A 10,606-nucleotide genomic window follows, 5' to 3' on the forward strand; every position below is an offset into this window, starting at 1 on the left:
CCATGCACCTGTCTTTGTTGCAGGTACAAACCATTGCTTGACGACTGCAAAGGTTGGCTAAGATCAATTTAATATCTGTTCTTATGATTTCCTTCATGCCGTGCCATTTAAAAAAATTGTCTTTAAAGGATGAACGCAGGTCTCTCAACAAAGCTATGAAGCACATGCAAAGGCTTGGGCATAGTGACGAATGGATATGCTCTGAAAGTGATGAATGGTATGCTCTGGATATGGTGAAGCGTTTGGAAAGACTTTGGTAGATTTTGGGCAGTGGCAAAATGGACCCCCAGGACTTCCGAAGGGTGTGAGAACACTATTAAGCAGCTTCACTGTTCTTGATGTACAGGTTGTTCAAATTGGCATAGAATTGCAAAGCGTTTTTTTCTGCAATTGCAGAACTTATTTAAACAACTTTATTACTAATATTATTTGTATGAACCCTTTAAAAATTGTCTTGTACCACTCCCAGTTCATGCCCTATGTTTCTGTTTTGTTGCCACTCTTTACACCATAAAAGGAGCAGCTATTTTGGGAAGCTGCCAGTAAAAATGGATACCAAAGGCATTTTTTGTTTGCTTCTAATACTTTGAATCCATATTTCCCTTGCTGCATTTCGCAGGATAACACTCATTTAAGCTTGCGTATCTCGAAAAGCAAGGACTGAAGAAACCAATGGCACTTATATAGGAGCCAGTCATGAGCAAGATTTTGGTTATAGTTATTGAAGTATATGTTACTAGAGGTGTGCAATGCTTTACGCTTTGCCTTTGCTCAGCCACACTGCACCAACTGACGTAGGTAGCGTTGCATAAAATGTGAGTGCATGGGTAGAAGACCATATGCAATCAGTGAACGGCTCTTGAACAAAGTTTCCCTCAGTTCACACAGGAGACTTGTGTTGGAGAGAAGTGTCATTTTCACGCACCAAAGATGCCCAGCTTGCTAATCAGTTCACTCCAATGCATACAAATGCATGCTTCTGTGTGCCCCTTCATGCTGTTGGTCATTACCAGATTTATACATGTTACAGAAGAAAATTAACTGATTATAATTACAATTGCTTCATTAAAAATGCAATTGATTACAGCGACCAATTACTTTCCCACAAATGTAACTGAGCAATTACTAAAATGTAATTGACTACTTTTATGTTACTTTCGCCCATATCTTTGACATTGCACAAATATATTAAATGTAATAATGAGCTGGCCTGGCTCTTTCAGTGTTTCTTCCACAGCCCTTTACACGTTAATCTACACTAACACCTGCTGCGGTGGCTCGGTGGCTATGGTGCTGCGTTACTTAACGCCGGTTCAATTCTTGGTTACGGCAGCTGCATTTTGACGGAAGCTTAATGTAAAAACGCTCATGTACCTAAACATAGCTGTACGTTAAAGAACTCCAGATAGTCAAAATTAATTCGTAGTCTTCCACTACGCTGTGCCTCATAACCAGATCCTGGTTTTGGAATGCAAGACCCAATTTTAAAAAATTTTATCTTCTATACTAATCTCATTAAAAAATTTTTGTCAGTCATCTGCCCTCATTTTGTTCTGATGAAACCAGATGAGCAGTGATACTGATAACTCATTCAATAATCATACCTGGGGGAAGGGTGGCATAACATATGAATCTTGTGCTCAAGATGGTGTTTATACTTAGTATCTGGGTCCTCTAGAAAGTGCAGCACATAATTGTCACTGGTTCTTAGAAGGCGATCACTGTATGGTCAATAAAAAGTGGAAAAAATTGCCCTTAGATGATTTCCTGGCATCAGCATCTGAAGTGGTGGTTCCCACCTAAGCCATAATAGTGCCAAGTTATATCAATCAGTTCAATTTGTACGCCAACATCTGGTGGAGCATTAAGATGAGGAAATACTGTGTTCACAGGTCTTCTTGTCTGAGCATGCATATCTGCAAGGGTGCTGCATGGCGCGACTGCTGCCGTTCTAAATTAGTTTCCTTCCAAATTTAAGTGCTTGACGCTAGGTTGCCTGTTGCGTCTCGTCTAATCAGTAAAGTAAATGGTCACATGTAATCCGTTTCAGAAAAAGAAAAGTAACTGAATTACAGTGAGCATTACCGAGTAAAAGAAGTAATTGAAAGATTACATAATTACCAAAATTTTTTACTGATTACAAGTAATTATTTACATGTAATTCCTTACATACAAGTCTCAACATTACATGACTAGTTTAGCCTCCCCCGTCATGCAGATTTGTGCTTCTGCCAGGGGTTTAAATTGTACACCACAGCAGACATTGATCAGCATGCTGCCTTTGATGAAAGAGGTGTAACATCTTGTTGACAGCAGCAAAAAGCCCCCCATGAAGGGCCAAAAGAAACTAGGAGGGAGCGTTATGCAACAAAACTGAAATCTAAGAAAGTTGGCGCAGTACGTCATCATCTTGTGGTATGTTTTAGCATCTCCCACCACCACACTCATTGTGTACCTTTCCAAAAAGACACTGGATGCAACATTAATATGCAGCTGCTGCTCTCGCAAAATGCAACAAAGATGAATGTGCACATTACAGGAAAGATTGACGTTGCACAAACATATCAAGAGAAAATGTGCACAGAGTGGTTGGCAGAGCACCCGAACAAAGTACGCATTGACTATCATCATCATCATCATCATCATCATCATCATCATCATCATCATCAGCCTGGTTACGCCCACTGCAGGGCAAAGACCTCTCCCATACTTCTCCAACTACCCCGGTCACGTGCTAATCGTGGCCATGTTGTACCTGCAAACTTCTTAATCTCGTGCACCCACCTAACTTTCTGCTGCCCCCTGCTACGCTTCCCTTCCCTTGGAATCCAGTCCGTAACCCTTAATGACCATCGGTTATCTTCGCTCCTTATTACATGTCCTGCCCTGCCCCCATTTGTTTGTCTTGATTTCAACTAAGATGTCATTAACTCGCGTTTGTTCCTCCACCTAATCTGCTCTTTTCTTATCCCTTAATGTTACACCCATCATTCTTCTTTCCATAGCTTGTTGTGTCGTCCTCAATTTAAGTAGAACCATTTTCGTAAGCCTCCAGGTTTCTGCCCTGTACGTGAGTACTGGTAAGACACAGCTGTTATACACTTTTCTCTTGAGAGATAATGGCAACCTGCTGTTCATGATCTGAGAATGCCTGCCAAATGTACCCCAGCCCATTCTTATTATTCTGATTATTTCAATCTCATGATCCGGATCTGCGGTCACTACCTGCCCTAAATAGATGTCTTCCCTTACCACTTCCAGTGCCTCGGTACCTATCGTAAACTGCTGTTCTCTTCTGAGACTGTTAAACATTACTTTAGTTTTCTGCAGATTAATTTTTAGACCCACCCTTCTGCTTTGCCTCTCCAGCTCAGTGAGCATACATTGCAATTGGTCCCCTGAGCAAGGCAATATCATCAGCGAATTGCAAGTTACTAAGATATTCTCCATTAACTCTTATCCCCAATTCTTCCCCCTCCAGGTCTCTGAATACCTCCTGTAAACACGCTGTGAATATCATTGGAGAGATCGTATCTCCCTGCCTGATGCTTTTCTTTATTGGGATTTTGTTGCCTTCTTTATGAAGGACTACGGTGGCTGTGGATGCGCTATAGATATCTTTCAGTATTTTTACATACGGCTCGTCTACACCCTGATTCCGTAATGCCTCCATGACTACTGAGGTTTCGACTGAATAAAACGCTTTCTCACAATCAATGAAAGCTGTATGTAAGGGTTGGTTATATTCTGCACATTTCTCTTATCACCTGATTGATAGTGTGAATATGGTCTATTGTTGAGTAGCCTTTACGGAATCCTGCCTGGTCCTTTGGTTGACAGAAGTCGAAGGTGTTCCTGATTCTATTTGCGATTACCTTAGTAAATACTTTGTAGGCAACTTACAGTAAGCTGATCGGTCTATAATTTTTCAAGTCTTTGGCGTCCCCTTTCTTATGGATTAGGATTATGTTAGCATTCTTCCAAGATTCCGGTAGGCTCGAGGTCATGAAACATTGCGTATACAGGGTGGCCAGTTTTTCTAGAACAATCTGCCCACCATCCTTCAACAAATTTGCTGTTACCTGATTCTCCCCAGCTGCTTTCCCCCTTTGCATAGCTCCCAAGGCTTTCTTTACTTCTTCCGGCGTTACTTGTGGGATTTCAAATTCCTCTAGACTATTCTTTCTTCCATTATTGTTGTGGGTGCCACTGGTACTGTATAAATCTCTATAGAACTCCTCAGCCACTTGAACTATCTCATCCATATTAGTAATGATACTGCCGGCTTTGTGTCTTAACACATACATCTGATTCTTGCCTATTATTCTTGCCCTTTTCTTCACTGCTTTTAGGCTTCCTCCGTTTTTGAGAGCATGTTCAATTCTATCCATATTATACTTCCTTATGTCAGCTGTCTTACGCTTGTTGATTGACTTGGAAAGTTCTGCCAGTTCTATTCTTGCTGTAGGGTTAGAGGCTTTCATGCATTGGCATTTCTTAATCAGAACTTTCGTCTCCTGTGATAGCTTACTGGTATCCTGTCTAACAATGTCACCACCCACTTCTATTGCACACTCCTTAATGATGCCCTTTATATTGTTGTTCATTGCTTCAACACTAAGGTCTTCTTCCCGAGTTGAATCCGAATATCTGTTCTGTAGCTTGATCCGGAATTCCTCTATTTTCCCTCTTACCGCTAACTCATTGATCGGCTTCTTATGTATGTTTCTTCCGTTCCCTCCTCAAGTCTAGGGTAATTCAAGTTCTTACCATCCTATGGTCACTGCAGATCACCTTGCCGAGCACGTCCACATCTTGTATGATGCCAGGGTTAGCGCAGAGTATGAGGTCTATTTCATTTCTAGTCTCGCCATTCGGGCTCCTCCACATTCGCTTTCAGCTATCCCGTTTGCGGAAGAAGGTATTCATTATCCGCATATTATTCTTTTCCGCAAACTCTACTAATAACTCTCCCCTGCTATTCCTAGAACCTATGCCATATTCCCCCACTGATTTGTCTCAAGCCTCCTTCTTGCCTACCTTGGCATTGAAGTCACCCATTGACTATAATCTACTGGAAACCTAGCATACTAGGTTGAGTCCACTGAGCACAGCAGAGAGTCGGAGGTCATGTGTTGAGCTGACTTTTGGAGGCGCGGGAGAGAGAAAAAGCAAAAGGGACAGCTTCTTGGTAACCATGGAGACATAGGTTGCAAAGGTTGACTGTGCAGCTCCCTCCTAGTGCTCTTCCTTCATGGAAAAACCCAAAGGAGGAAATAGAGCAGGATGAAACACTGGCACAGGCTGACTTGACCGTTGGCACACTCCAGCACCTCGGCTGGTGCAAAGCGAGATGTGGGGAAAGGAAGTGAAATAATCACAAGCAGCCATTTTCCGTAGTTACACTGGCGACCGCTGTCACTGCTGTGCACTTTGGGCTAAACTGCTCGAAATTTTTTTACGACCAGGCATTTTAAAATACCCAAGTGTGCCCATTCCTTACTTTTGTGTAGCTTGAAATGCCTATTTATTGATAGCGCAACCACCCAGTCTTTATTATGAGGTTTTTAATGTTGTAGTACGATACTTGAACCTCATTACTATGAAATTGCAACTGGCATTAAGGTATGTTTGTTATGTTCAAGACTCGCTATACGTATTCTTCACCTAATGAAATCGGAGCGACCTTTTATATTTATTTCATTTTTGCTGATAATTCATTATATCCATGTTTATCATCTAGAGATTCAACGCAGGTAGAAGTGCAGGCCAGTTCGATGAGGCAGAAGCACAGGCCAGTTGGTGTAGCTCTGTCAATAATAAAACGGGGCAATATACAGGACAGAGAACTATCCAAAACCACATGAGCACCATAGCACTCCTCTTGTTTGATTTGGTTCTCGGCCGGCGAATTTTGTTTCATCCTCAACAATATGGATCGCTTCGCTGCTTACAAACAGGTGGCCATGGGCAACTCTCCATTTCTCTTTGTTGGCACTTCAAGAGCATTCACTAAAATTAGCTGGCAAGAATTAGAATGGCAGGTCGCAACAGTTTGCCAGTGTGTGGTGTGCCAGCTGTCCATGTGCAGACTTACGATGCAGTCTATGTAGGGCATGAGGGTGTGTCAGGAGCTCCTTCTTTTGTTTGTTTGTTTACCACCACCATTCCATTTGCTTTTTTTAAAATCTGAGATTAAAGGAATGGCTTCTTGTTTAGTACACATGTAAATGTTAAACATACAAAGTACTGCATACATTTGTTCGATATATAAAGCACCTATTTCTCATGCAATATAAGTATAGCACTTTGTAAAAAATTTAAACTTTTTTCTGCTACCATTATATAACCTTGCATACGAGGTCATTCAATGCATTGCAGTTTTTATCTATATTAGATGCCTTTCACTGCGACACACTTGCCTGGAGTGGAAGTATACAATAAATTATTTGAAACTACTGTCCTTCATATAGCCAAGAACATTTACGAACACAGGTGAACGATGCTCAGGGGTGCACAAATTCTGAACCTAAGTGATGAAAGAGTGTTTCAAGCTTAAAACAGCATCGCACATAGCTGAGCGAAAAATGCTGTTAGTTGCCACCCATCACAGGTTAGTCAAGGAGGGAGGGAAATGTCAGCCGTCCCCACAGCTCCTGCCCTTCAACCTTCTTATGAGCAAATTTGTTGTACACAGAAGAGAAGTCTACTTAGAGGGGTTTTTTCATAAGACATGGTTGCGGAAATTTCCCATAAATCAGATTTCTTACGTAAAATTTTTGCATGCACTCCAGTTAGAGGTATTCTTCCCACTACCTAATAGGTGCACGAAAGAGCCAAAAAAGCTTTTTCGTACGACTCAAGAAACAACATGAACATCTAAAAAAAAGGAGAGAGTTCTTCACTTTCTGTAGCTGCCTAAAGCACGGGTCTGCACAAAGTGGTACAGCACAGCCCTGACAAATGCAATGAACCTGCTTGTTTCTCTACTGCTTTCATGTTGCAGCATCAACAAAGCAGACTCACACCAAATTCCGAATAAATGATGCTTTTCTGTTGCTAACAAAATTATTTCAAAGCTTTTAGCACCTTCTGATGTCGCAACTCGCATGAAACGATTGAGCAGTCACCATCACCAAGATCGGCTTAAAGCATCAGAAAGACTGTTAATCCAAATTTGCAAGAACAGAGGGCACCAATGCACCTTTATTTCTAGTCTCTGCAAGATGGCAACACATTCCTGTGGTGGGAATGAAACAGCCCATGAGAGGGCTAAATCCACGCCTGTATCTGTCCATCCTTTCCTGCTCTGCAACCCATAGAGTTTCATAGTATAATTACTAGAGGGAACTCTAGCGCTGTTGTCTATGGGAACTGCAATGGGGGCGGTATGCCGGCATGGGAATTATGGGAAGCACATAGATTTGCCCAAACTTCGTCCTTCTGACTTCAAAGGGCTTCTTGACTTTGTAAACTCATCACTTTGATCAAGTACTGGGTGATACAAATTAAATAAACATTATTAAAATTGCCCGACAGCAGGATTCAAACACATGACCTCTATCACAGAAGCCTGATATTGAAATCATTATGCCACGATCATATGCACCAATAAGAGCCATAGAAAGGCCTTATGAATTTCTCGCGAGCAAGTCAGCGCGTTGAGATGCTTGGTGCGTTTCCGTTTGGCCACCTTGCCAGGCTGAACTGCTACATTTAATAGTGGTTGTGTGTGTGCTTGCAAAGTCTTCCACACTTAGCAAAATATTGAGTGCTGTGAACTTTAGGAAAATGAAGGCAGATAAACATAATAAACGAAGTCGCAAGAATGTCTGAAGCCACAAGCACAGAGATCAGACAAATCCATGTATTTCCCATCATTTCCATTCCAGCGCCGGAGTTCCCTCTAGTAATTATTGTAGGAAAATATATGCTGCAGCCAACAAAAAGTAGATAATTTTGCTGAAGAGTATGCATAAAATGCTACACATGAGCTTGAGGCATGAGGGATGTTTTATTTAAACACATCACAAAATAACTCCTTAAACCCTCAAGCACTTTGGACGAGCTTAGCTCATCAATATGATACTCATAAACTTTACCTCGTCAGCTAGTCCAAGGCAATATTCCCATTTTCAAAGTGATTTGAATGAACAAAGTGTGTCTACTTCTACTACATAGATGGCAACACTTTTCCAGCACTCAAAGGAGGTGCTTATTTGGTCTTTGTTCTACTACATAAATGGCAGCACTTTGGCAGTACTCAGAGTCTGCATTTCTGAAACTGCATCGTTTTGGGAGCCTTTTCGCAGATGTTGAAAGATCGGGTCTCTCACCGACAGCGTGCACATAGCTTGCGCAGGACCTGATGCGAGCCCTGTGGCAAAGGTCTCTGCACCATTTTCATGCTTCATTTAATTTCACACACTTTGCGACTTTCCTTAGCAGTGGAAAAATAAGTGAAAAGCTGTCTTTGGTGCTACGCTTTGTTTCCCAGAATAGTTGGATTTGAAGCACGGCCTGTAATATTTGTGGCAATGACTACACATATATTGCTCAATGAAGAGGTAAAAAGAGGTTTGCAAGCATAAAGTTTATGTAAATTTGCTCCAAACGCTTTAGAAACGTTTTGCAAGAGAAAGAAATTATGCCACTAAATTTGTTATAAATGAGTAGTATATACCAATAAACCAATGTTTGAAAATTCCTAAAAGTGGTAATTGCACAGTTTTTTGTTAATGGACTTTAAAACAGCAATAAACAGACATATACCTGGTGGTGTCGACATGATGAAAGTACCAGCACGCCGTGTCCGAGGTTTTTCAGTGTGCCACAGGCACTCAGGCTGGTTCCCGTAACCCAAGGAGGTTTTACAGGCATAGCAACGCATGGAGAACCACAGAAACCAATCAAAGCTCGCAGATGTCAGAGTGTATAACACTGGCAGAGGGCTCGCCATGATACCTTGCAGCAGCCGTGGTATCTATGCTACACAGCGGCAAGGCCTCCCAAGATTGCGGATGTCGAAAAGCCATGCATTAGGTAATGGTAACCAGCAAGCGGTAATGGTGGTGACCTTCTTCAGTTTCAGTATCAGAAACTGTTGTTTTGTACAGCTTTTCGCAATGCTGCCGCTTGTATAATGAATGTCAAATTTTGCACTGAGGCTCCCCTATATCTACATTATCTTAAACTAGGCGTTTCACAGAGTCCAAGATTTAACTGCAGCTGGAATTTATGGGCTATGCTATACACAGGACAGAAAATTTTTTTTACTGATAGGAAAGGTTGGTAATAAGAAATAAAACATGACCCCAACAGTTCTTGGGCTGTAGGTGTACTACTGCCATCTCAAGGATGAAGGGGTCTGCAGCAAGTACCCACTCCAAGTACCCATGCTGGTAATTGTCAATTTCTTTTATTCACAGCCTTTAACTAGCACTTAAGCAGATGAAACAGGCACTTGACCGTTTATATTATTATGGGGTTTTACCTGCCAAAACCACTTTCTGATTATGAGGCGTGCCGTAGTGGAGGACTCCGGAAATTTCGACCACCTGGGGTTCTTTAACGTGCACCTAAATCTAAGTACACGGGTGTTTTCGCATTTCACCCCCATCGAAATGCGGCCACTGTGGCCGGGATTCGATCCCGCGACCTCGTGCTCAGCAGCCCAACACCATAGCCACTGAGCAACCACGGCGGCTTAGGCACTTGACCGCTGAGTAGTATTATGCATATTCCAAACATTGGCCTCCGAGATTCTCAGCACATTGCTGGCCATGCTCAGGCCCCACGCTGCTTCTCAATGTAATGGATTCCGCTGCACTTCCAGCATACTTTGAGGGTAGTGCTCTTTTTCACTTTCGGTATAAAAAATGTTGCTATTTAGCTAGCGTTTCGTGATGATCTAGGCTTATTTTAAGCGGTGCAAACTTTCTTTGCAGTTGGCCTTGAAAAGGAGCATACACTATAAGCCACGAGAGTTCTTCTCACATAGCACACCCTCATTGGTTTGACAAAGAAAGCTTTGTGCCTGCTTCAATGACTGTGCTCTGCAACTACAGTGCCACGTGCAAGAATTTGGCACTTCGTTCAGACTCAAAAAGATTCACTTGCTTTCTACTGTATAAAAAAACAAAAAGTATGCCCTAAAGTGCCTTAAATGGTAACCCTTTTCATTTCCAGTTTTTTTTTTCTTTTTTTAATGATGGGGCACTTGACATAATGTGGCTGGCCTTTATCAAATATCATGAGACCACCTTATTCAAGTTCATTCCCACATCTTCTAAATTCCTGCCTTGTCAATTTCCTTGCCACCTGCACTTCGGCTGTCCTTATGAATGAGGAGCTGCTACCTTTTTCTTACAACTATAAAAAAAATTATGGAAGATACTGTACATTTTATTGCAGTCGACACAGGACATGCCATCTCTTTTGCCTAAGCCCCATTGGAAGCTTGCAACGTATACAGAGCTGCTGGTTTTAGTATGTCAAAACCATTCAGACGAATGGGTTCGACGACAAACATGCTATTTAGCACATGTTCAGAGATCCTGTATTGTGCTTGATGCCTAGTAACAAAAAGAGCTTTGTTGCATGCAAT

Source organism: Dermacentor variabilis, chromosome 2 (genome assembly GCF_050947875.1).
Source record: "Dermacentor variabilis isolate Ectoservices chromosome 2, ASM5094787v1, whole genome shotgun sequence".
NCBI classification, from domain to species: domain Eukaryota; kingdom Metazoa; phylum Arthropoda; class Arachnida; order Ixodida; family Ixodidae; genus Dermacentor; species Dermacentor variabilis.